The sequence below is a fragment of the Dermacentor variabilis genome, chromosome 8 (assembly GCF_050947875.1).
Source record: "Dermacentor variabilis isolate Ectoservices chromosome 8, ASM5094787v1, whole genome shotgun sequence".
NCBI classification, from domain to species: domain Eukaryota; kingdom Metazoa; phylum Arthropoda; class Arachnida; order Ixodida; family Ixodidae; genus Dermacentor; species Dermacentor variabilis.
The window spans coordinates 79893980-79904662 of NC_134575.1; the positions used below are offsets into that span (position 1 = coordinate 79893980).

Consider the following 10683-nt stretch of genomic DNA (forward strand, 5'->3'; position numbering starts at 1 on the left):
GTCTGACAGCATATGAGTTAGTAGCGATTTCAGTTCCAATCCCGTTTAACCGAAGCGCTCTCAAAAAGAAGCGTTCCGTTGAAATGCTCTTGGTTAACGTCATTCCTGTGGGTAGCCAACCAGACTATATACCCTTGTCCCGCTTATCCGGTATTTCCTTTTATGTGACTTTTGTTTACCCGGAGTGTGCTGTATTTCTAAACATGGAAGACAATATTACTCTACGCACATTCATCATCACCCCAAAATGTTGCATTTTTAACACAGTGTATTTGTTGAAATTGACCCATCTTTAAAGCCATATTGCCACCTGACACTGAAACAGCTAAGTTTAGGCCATCATTCTCATGTTAGCTAATGGGTCCTACTTACAGATTCGATAGGTACTGACAGTGCTTTATCTCGTAATCTTTCATTAAGGAAAGGTGATGGGAACGGCGACTGGTTCCTTGAATAGGTTGCAACATTCGCTCGGTCCGCCACTGCGCCTCTCTGACGCCTCTCATAAATCTGCGTATTATTCCACCGCATCTAGCAGAACATAAAGTAATGTTTGGAGTGATCGTTAGAGGAGGTGCGATCTTATTGTAATGCCGCGCATATTAGCCAAATTATCTGTGGCAAAAAGCAGCTGCGTGCAAACAGGTTTGTGAAATAAGCTTCTGGTCACGTAGCTACAAACTGTCTCATCCTGCCACCCAAAATTTTTCTTTGCAAGAATAGGTTGAGAGTGACTGGGCATGTTTGCCATAGTAATAGCAAGACTGACGTTGCGCATGGCGGGCACCTGCAGAAGGCTTAGCGTAAGAACGTTTTCCTTCTCTTGGCAACTGAGTAAATTACATTTAGGGAGCGTAAGACTGTGCTCTGTGTTACTTCAACTTCGGAGCCTGCCATTCTTTTTTTTTCTGAGTTCATCGTATGAGTAATTTATTAGACACTAGATGATACATCAATCGTGTACGCCAACCTTAGATCAACAACAACGAGCGTTGTTGTTCTGAATGTGTAAGTCTTTGTAAAGTCACATAAATAGGCTCATTAACAAGGTGAGTTACATCTGTACTATATTGCGACGTTTGTATATAGGGCACGCTACACGAAGGTGTCGTTTTCGAAAAAAAAGCAGGAAATTTAGTGACGAAAGCGAACCCTTCTCTGTAGTGTCCCATTACTAGGGACTCTATGTGAAATGTTGATGCCGGCTTTCTTAAAGGCAGAGGATAGAATGATCAGTCGTTCAGTAGATACACGCGCAAAAAAGATGTTGCAGTCTCTCCACAGCTTTGCAGGAGCACAATGTTATTGAAGGCATTTGAACCCGTAATTCCAAGCATTGCTACTTGAGGAAAATCACGAGATGCATACGAGCTTAGCAGTGTCGGTGCCGACGCCTTCTGACAAAGTCGTGTGCGCTTTAGAAAGCCCTGTCGCATTAAAAACTTTACAGCCGAAGAAAAGGAAATTATGTTTCTGAAACTTACGTTGCCCACCACCCGCAAATTTAGTGTTCATACACGCAAGAGGCTAGGTAGAAGATGTTGTTTAGGACAGTTTGCCAGCTGCACTAGCAGCCGTGATAGGAATTGCTATCACTGCTCCAGCTTCGTAGTACGTCTCCGCTAATACCCCCTATATATCTACCTAAATCATTGTATTCTTTGCACGACTCAATATTCATTAATCGTTTAAGCTTTTAGAAGAACTGAACTTTGGTAAACCCTGTAAAGTAAGAGAGTAAAAAGAGATGATTTGGATGATGAAGAACCCCGCTAATGATGGGCATCTTTCGGGTTTGTGAACAGAAGGGCAAGACGCCGTTCAGCTGCTCATTCACACATGTAATCAACCTGGTACAAACCTTCAGCACGTGTAAACAAGTAAGCCAATTAACAAATACTCGCTGTCGTACTATCTGTACACCTCTCAGCATATGCTTTACTAATATTACGTTTAATATCGAAGTACGACGATACCTTTTCTTAGAACTTGAACCTACTTATTGATGAGTACGTAGGGGTCAGGATTCTAAGATCTAATTAATTATGCCACCTTCTTCGCAGGTGCAATCCGCGGTGCATTGCCTGGTAAGGATTAAGAATTTACCAATTAACAGTAGCTGCATTGCGCCACCTTTTGTGGAATATTCGGGGCGATTGTTCTTAAGCTATGTGGAATTTTTAAAAATCGCGTGCGGCAAATGACAGAATTATTGTCCTTGACCTAGATTATTCCAGTAGGCTCTATAGGCGTACTAGTGTTAGTAGACAAACTCAATCTTATTTTAAGGTTGCTTTGTAAGATGTAATAATTTTCTTCTTACATCTTACAAAGCAACCTTAAGCGCCTTACTTCCTCTTACAAACTTCTTTGTAAGAGGAAGTGTGCTTCCTAGGACAGGTAAGCATGTCTAGATATTTTTTTTCGTTTCATTTTCTATATGAAATCCTGAGCAGCATATATATCCAGAGAGCTTATATATCCCGAGTACTAACTTGCGACGCAAAGTACTCTGGATAGTCTTTTTAGCTGGGCGGGAAACAAAGCAAACAATATTGTTGAACTTAGAAAGCGAGCTCTTGTAATTGGGATATTTTTTATTGAGAGCGATCGAATTGATATTCCACTTTGAATATGCTTCATACTACGCACTGTAACGACTAGTGAGTACCCGTGGTTCTAAATACACGGTATGTAAGCTTCTGCTGACTCGTAGCTAAACAAAATGTAGTTCTATTGTCATGGCTCGATCACTAACTGCTGCTGATATACGAATCTGCATGCTAAATCAGGCATAAAATTATCAATCAGTGTTCCCTCACAAATTATGATTTCTGCATTTTGCCAGAACTTTCACGACTAAAGCTTCCCACTGAGAGGCCGCGGTCCCGAGTGTGACGGTGTGTGAGTGGTTACCGCACGAATAAATGGGAAATTGCGTCGATCTGCACACCGCAGGGAACGTTGCGTTGACTGAGCGTTGAGATAGCGTTTTTTCTGCTGGGTCATTTTATAAACACCACTGCTGCTTTGAGGAATCCCTACTGCATTTGAACAAAGGCTCTATTCCTTCTGCACTCATGCTCAATATACCATGGGGAAAATTGTTCGTTGTCTTAAAAGAAATATAGGAAGAATAACGTGGAAGGTCAATTGCGCTTTCGTTTTTCATTTCTAGATTTCAGTCAGGGCAGGAAAAATATGTAACAATAAATTGGGGCCCCATGGTTCCCATACATTTCGTTCATTGCAATATTGCTTCTAATATTGACCGTGTGCGTTATCCTGCTGTGACTCCGGGCTCCAGATGAGACAGCGTTCCAGCTGCAAGTGGCCGAACCCGCAGGTGGCCTACCCGTGCAGCAGGTCATATCCTTCTTTCCAGTCACACCAGCCGCTGGCGGAAATTTCACCGGATGTGAGTAACATCTGCACGCGCTCAGAAAAAACTCAGAACTCCGGCGAGTGCACCGTATTAGAACAATTTATAGCTCACAAATCCCGAGAAATCACTTACCAAGGCTGTCGAATTCCTGCTATGAATCGGAAGTTTGTATATGAAACCTGACGCTTTTGGAATTTTCAGCCATGTCAGCAATACTAATATGCCGTATAGTATGGCTTCTAGAAACACATCAATAAGTAAGAATCAGTTTAGGTCACTGCTTCTCTATATTCTTGTGTACATTCCTTCGTTGTTTCTCGAAACAAGCGTTTTAGTTCTGATACGTCATGTTTTTCGAATGGTTAGCTCTCTGATATACGAAATTGTGTGAAACTGTAAAGGCTGTTATTTTTTGTAGTATTGTGCTATGGAGTAGGTTGTGTTAATTTTGTATTTTGCAGAGTTATGTATTCCTTTTTTTCCTGAAGACCGCGCGGCAACGCCACGCTGCCATGTCTTGTAACCATAAGGGGTAGGTTTTTTCCATGCTGTGTTCGAAGCTTTTTTTCCAGCAGCCATCAACCTGTTGAAAAGAAAATAAACTTCAAAGTTCAAATAATAGCCGTGGAGCTGCGGGCGGCATGCCTTGTTCGAGTGGTCTCGTTTACCTCCTACAGTTGCTGACGGACCTCCTCCTTCTCCTTTCTAAATGAATTAGTACTCAATGAGGGATCTCAGCGGGACAAAATTTGGCAGGGAGAGGGAGGCCTGAAGTGATCAGCCGTAATCTAAAAAGAATTTCGCCGGAGCCAAAAGCTTCGACAAGGAGACTTGTCTTGGTCCGGGCAAGAACTGTTGTTGCTCTTGAGGAAGATGAGTATCAGTGTCTAAACGTTAGCTGCAGCTACCACTGCTGATTTCATCGATTTTTCGTGCTGCAAGCAATAGTGGTAGCAGTGGTGAGATATATCAATTTTGCTTGCGAGGTTCTGTCGATATTCCACCACTACTACGATATTTCGCCGAACAATGAGCAGATGTTGGACAACTTTTGATAGCACCTTCGCACGCTCCTCATCGGCCACCTTGACCGACTAAGCAGCGCAGCTGTACCTTTCTGTGTGCTAGTAACTTCAATACTGGCGGTTATCAGCTACTTCTTCGGAGCCCACTTTTACCTAAATGCATCTTAGAAAAGCGTTACGCTTGCAGACTTAGACACAAGAAGAGGGAAGCGCAATACACGGCACAACGCTACCACCAACTCGTGCGTGCACCAAATGAGCGTCAGCTTTAACGCGCGAGTGCGGAGGTTTTGCGATGGTTCATGCATATGATAAGGGGCACATTTTTTCTAGGCACTTCTAAAATATAATTCTAGTACCGCCTTGCTGCAACGAACATTCAGAACCAACCAACTTTGTCCGTGTACCAAAATACAAATACTGTAGCAGTGCCACGCTGTGGTTACGAAGCGAATCTTGCCTCCAAGATTCGCACCCGCTTCAGGCGCTTCCAGTTTGCAAAAGCACAGCCTTCGAGATTGGTTTCTGGTACTCTAAGAAAGTGGTAGCTGGGAGGAGTGTAGGTACTTAGGCTCCATTTGTTGGGCTTATAATGCATGGGTAGGATTCCTTAGTTATAAAACATATGTAGGAATTTAAGCAGAACCATGAGCGAGTTTAATTGTTGAACAAGAGCCGATTAGCGTGCCGGCCGTGAAGCTCTGTGTGCTTCAATGGCGGAGGACCTATAGGCTTCTTTGACACTTACCGAGCACAAACTTATGATGAACCCCTATAGTACTCGTTATCGGTTCCCGTTGTAGTGTGTTCGATACTCTGCAGCGATGGTCGCCACTTTCAGATTGGGACAGAGAGAAAGGGCTCGTATACATAGGAACTAAAGCAAATCAGAGGTGTCATATAGGAAGCTCGAGAAGCACAGTCAACGGAATACCGCAACTAGGTAAGATATTTTGGTATGTGTTGCAAGCAAACAGCTACAAAAACAAGACAAAGAAGAAGGCGACAGAAGATGCAGCGCTGGCTGGTAACTGAAAAGCTTACTGAATGAAAGGCTGCTGATAGTCTTCGGAAGGTGGGAACAGAGGAAAATACACATAGAATTGCAGTAAATTATTCCAAGCTAGAGACACAATGACTACACCGACTGCAAAGGTGAGCGATTTCTCTGTCGCTGAGCCAAACAGACGGAACGATGACACATGACGACCGGCTGTTACGAATATGAAGAGCTTCAGAAATATTGGGCGTCCGTTTGCTCACAGTAAGTGAAACAATAGAGGCGGATTCCTTCTCGTCCCCTTCATGAAACCCCATAGAAGGGATGTTGCTATTTCGCTGACTCATTCCTTGTTCGGCCTTTGTTATTCATATATGTACGGCACATTAGACTGGACATTTGGCTTCTCTGTCAAGCGCCTATATTGTTGTGCAAGATAACAGCAGAGATGTACTACCGAAACAAATGAATTTAGTCGCATTACTTTGGCTTTGTTCGCTCGATGAGCTTGCTTATTATTGTGATAGCCATATAGGCGGACTTCCGCTACCCGTTGAATTTGTCGTTGGAATTTGCTGCACCCAAAGAAGCTCAGCTTGTCAAAAGCGATCTGGAGACCGCTGCACGTATGCCATAGCCAGTGCGCTGCTTCAGGACAAACCACAAACCTTTACAATGTTATTCCCATATTAGAGAACAAAAAGTACTACACAGAGGGTTTGAAAGCACGGTAATCGTTCTCCACGGCTTTCGTCACGGTAACACAGCTTCCTGTCGTCAGCAGCAAATTGGCCGTGCTGCATGAAGACACTAAGTTAAAGTTGGACAAAGCTTCGACGAGGGAAACTAAGCCCTGGCATGATGGTATTATGACTGCCCGAACATGACAGGGGCACGTGTGGAACACGATAAAAAATGACTTACGTCAAAGGCTGTTGATTGTGTTCCTCGAGTAGTATCCAACGGAAACCACATATGTATTTCCCGTGACCTTTGCAATTACTACACGTCGCTGTGTCATCCATGCTTTGCCAGTGCGTTTTGACATATGAAGAGTGAGTAAGCGTAGCACTATAATATAAAAAAAAACACTTCTCGTTTGCAATTCAGTAGCACTGCTGATTTCCATGTTCTAAGTTTTCCACGTTTTCTATGTTCGTACAAATATGCTGTTTGTCTCTTTACACAGATTGGAACCAGGAGGAGTAAGTATGGACGTGTTTTGTAGTCTTTCAAACAGGTGTATAAAAGGCTATACTGCTTCCACTTGCTTAGGAACTGGGCCTCCTATGTAATTTATAAATCGCAAGCTGGAACGATTCACATGAATTTTGTGGAGCTTCGGGAAATGTGACAATGAAAAAAAATTGTCACTTGCGAAATTGTTGCTTTAGATGGTACGCACATGTGCAGCAGACATGTGCGTTGCATATTTTAAATCCTTTAGGATTGATGCTATGATTTCCGCTTTTCTTAACGAATAATACAAATTGCGTTGATCACATTTATTTCATCGTGCATATAATGTCCCTAGAAAAAAAAGTCGTGATTGAGAAGAAAGTATTTACAGGCCTAGCCCGGGCTACAAACAGCGTAACTTTTCAGGAAACACTTTGTCTCTTTTAGTTCTACTTTCTTGCAGCATTTCGCCCTGCTCCTAATTGAAATTAGCACCTTATATAATCAGTAAAATTAATGCTGCGTTAAATTCATACTAGGTCGCAGATGGATGAGTTTTAGATTCTGGGCACTGATTTCCTCGCAGAAGCCTGCAGATGACGCTTAGTTTTATGTTGAGTTCGCTTATCTACACTCAAAGTAATGAAGGAGTGACCTTTGCTCCATTAAGGGAGAAACGACGATGTCCCCTACGTTCGTCTTTAAATGGAGCCAATTTCCTCCCTCATACATGCGAGCAACGGTTTCTCCCTTTCCGAAACCAACATGATAGACTTTAGGCAAGCGAACCGATGGACGCGACTAAGCCTACGAAATATAGTTTGCAGCTGGAAAACAACGTACGCGTCATAATCATAGTGTACGTTACTGATATTCGCAAAGAAGAAAAAGAATCTCGCTAAGCTTTCTTTGGCGCATAGAAACAACCAGGTGCAAGTACGATACAATTTTGTAGCGATGCCTTTCTCTCGACTGCCACGCTTATCACGCATTATTGATGGCCGGCTCATGGTATTAATAATGTGGGCTAAGCATCGCTCTAACCACCATCGAAGCGCGAAAAAAAATGGCATCGCTAGAACATCGCGGCCTTGAATTTACGTAAACATAGGGATAGCCATACATCAATCCGTCGCGCGCACACACGCACTCACACAAGCTTACGCAGACAACGCGCTTGGCACCACCTAGGTGGAGAGGCTTCAAGTTACTAAGCCGCATAGTTACCGCGCGGCCTGATAGATGGCGCCAAACTCTGACGAGAAATAGTGTTCCTGTATATGCTCCCGCAGGGAGCAGAGTTGCGCATAGGTCCGCCGTCGTGATCCAGCTCTGCAGCGAAGCCACTCCTGGTGCGCGCAGGAGCCAAATGCCGCGCGGTGTTCCGCCTTTTTCTCTAGTAGTCGCGAGCTACAAGCGCCAATTGTTCGCAGGCGCTTAGCAAAGGGCACTTCTTAATACAGGCTATGCTCAAACGAGTCATTCGTGCAGTCGTAGGGGGTGGGCTTCCAACCAACCGAAACCTTGTATGTACCTATGTAAACACGCATATACAAAAACACACACGAACGTACAAATAGGGGGTAGGACCGCCTTCCATTCCCCAAAATAAAATACTCCCGTGGCTCGAACAGCTCCAAAGTTCGCTCGCAAACGCGCAGTACGTTGCCACAAAACGCGGTGCAATGATTTTCAGCATGCATATGAAGTTGTCTTATCACTGTCAGAAAGCAAGAAATGTTTTAAAGAGTGTTTAAAACTCCACACACGTAAGGTGGACACTAAGCGCATTTTGGCTGTTGAAACCAGCCGATTAATGACCGTCGCCAAGAGAGCTATTGTGCCTGCAGTTATGTCAGTGACCGTTAACAGAGCGTCATTTATCACTAACCATCGTTCACAACAGCTGCACGTTTTCGATAAATGCGGTGCAGACACAGATTTAAGCGCATTTCAAATGTTCACATGCGCACATTTTAAGCAAAGCTTGCTTTTACGATTCATTCATACCGCAGACTAATCAGCTATATAGTAGCAGCAAATCTGCAAGTAGAAAAAGATTCAAGATGCAAGAGCTTCTAGATCAAATTTATTTCATACAAGGGAATGCATGAACGGCTGCTGGCAGCAGGCCAAGTGTGCTGGTTCTTGGAACCTTGGGGGCAGAATTCAAAGAAACTGGAAAGGCAACAAGCTATTAAGAGTAGGTTATTTTTATTGCACTAATCACATCAAGATGGCAAACTTGCAGAGTAATTATTCACACAGTGCAGACTGTAATCTGACAACACATTTTTCTTGATCTCTTACCACTCGGAAAAAAGCCCGTAGTTGAAGACACTGTATCAAATCAATGAAATCACTGAAGCAGCTTTTGGCCAAAAAGCCAGGTTACAAAGCTTTGTGACCTATCGCATCAGAGGCAAGGAAATTCTACGTCATTGAACAGTGCATTCACTCCACTCCCGCCCACAGGAAACAGCATTCACCAAAGCACAACGTAGATTTCTAGCGTGTTTAAATGAACGACAAGTTTTTGTTCCACTGGCCGATACATGATGCTCACAAGCTAGCACACATACTGTTGCGGCTTAGCTTCTATGGCAGCAATTAGTTAACAAAATAAATAAGCCTGTGCACTTCAAGACAATACATTGACTAGAATCAATTTTACTGTTCTCAAAACTTCACACGGAGAATGAATATATTACAATTATCACAGCTCCAGAGCTAAATATGCATATGCCAACTTAGCACCCGTTTTATCCTTGTTCCCTTGTGTGCTTTCTGCAACGATGTCCTAGCTCTTCAGAAATTGCGGTTGACGAGAGAGGTACATATTATTCATTTCAATTTTAAACTCTGAAGGGTGCATTCAAACTCAAGAAGCCCAGACTTGTTAGCAACAACACTCTCACTATAGTATCAGTGTGTCTGCAGCTAGTTTGCTTGGCTGAAGCATTTACTCCTATGGCTGACTTCCGTGCGGTTTGTGCAGTGTGGTGCGCCGCACCCCGTCATACTGGAATACAAGTGCCAGTACGATGTGTTTCGTATCACTTCACCAAGGTCCTTGACTTCACGTCGTCGAATACCGTACCTGAAACCCGCAGCTGCTCCTCTCAACGCACGATCGACGGTCCGCTGATTGCAATGGCGATGGCACTGACGGAAACGACAAATTCGCATGAGTTGGCGATGCGCCCGTAAAGTTGGCTTCGCAGCGGCGCGGATCATTTGACGTCATTTTTCGCGCTCGGCCAATAGCGGTGCGAGCGGCGCCGGAAAAGGTATGCGCAACTCTGCTCCCTGCGGGAGCATATACAGGAACACTAACGAGAAAGTGCGGTTTCAGCTTGCATTTTCCTTTGGATGTACAGCTGTATCTGGTTGCATGGTGCGCTCGAGCGCCTCCTTGCTCTGGCGGCAGGGTTTGTGTCCCAGATGTGGATTTGACGGCGTCGCATGCGGCGTTGATGCGCTCACACGGCCCACCTGCGTGCTGACGACGCCAGCAAATGTATTTTGATTACACTCCCAAGCCGTCGCGCAATGATTTTCAAGAGAGCCACAAATGCGTACATTTGAGATAGCTTAACCTTCTCTTCACCCTAATCAAAACGAGAAAGGCTGGCTGAAATCTCCGTGTCTGGGCCGAGACGGCTGTGCACGTGCTTGTCTCGCTGTGCGTCAGCAGCCAGGCGCTGCTTTGAGCTGAACTATTCTCGTATTGCAGCTCCCGTCCGAGCTAGAGGTGTGAAACTTGTGACTGCTTGTGAAGAAAGGTTTACACTTCAGGTTATGGTACTTAGCATTACTTTCCGTCGAAAAGAAGCTATTGTAGCCAATGTTCGGGTCACAGGCGGTGGCGACGCAACATGCGCGCGCAAGGCAGAAACGTTCCTCCCTCTTTTGATTTCCACAAGAAGGCGCGACATGGGAAGTGCGTGTGAAGAAGAAACTCGCCGCCCTAAAGGAGGAAGTAGCCGCTTTCCCCTTTTCGTTATCGTCATCGAAGCATTTGGGATCGGGCATTTGGCTTGAAAAGCACACCCGTTGAGTTTTGTGGCGCTTTTATAAAGCATAGTGGCAGA

At 44.4% G+C, this 10683-nt stretch overlaps 1 long non-coding RNA gene across 1 annotated transcript; it reads right to left on the reverse strand.

Annotated features, from left to right (window-relative positions):
- Positions 1 to 8665: 8665 nt before the first annotated feature.
- On the reverse strand, positions 8666 to 9918 carry LOC142591129 (uncharacterized). The gene is made up of 2 exons (XR_012830350.1): positions 9690 to 9918; positions 8666 to 8767 (listed from the first exon to the last, which is right to left on the reverse strand). It is a non-coding gene; the product is annotated as an uncharacterized LOC142591129 (long non-coding RNA).
- Positions 9919 to 10683: the final 765 nt, after the last annotated feature.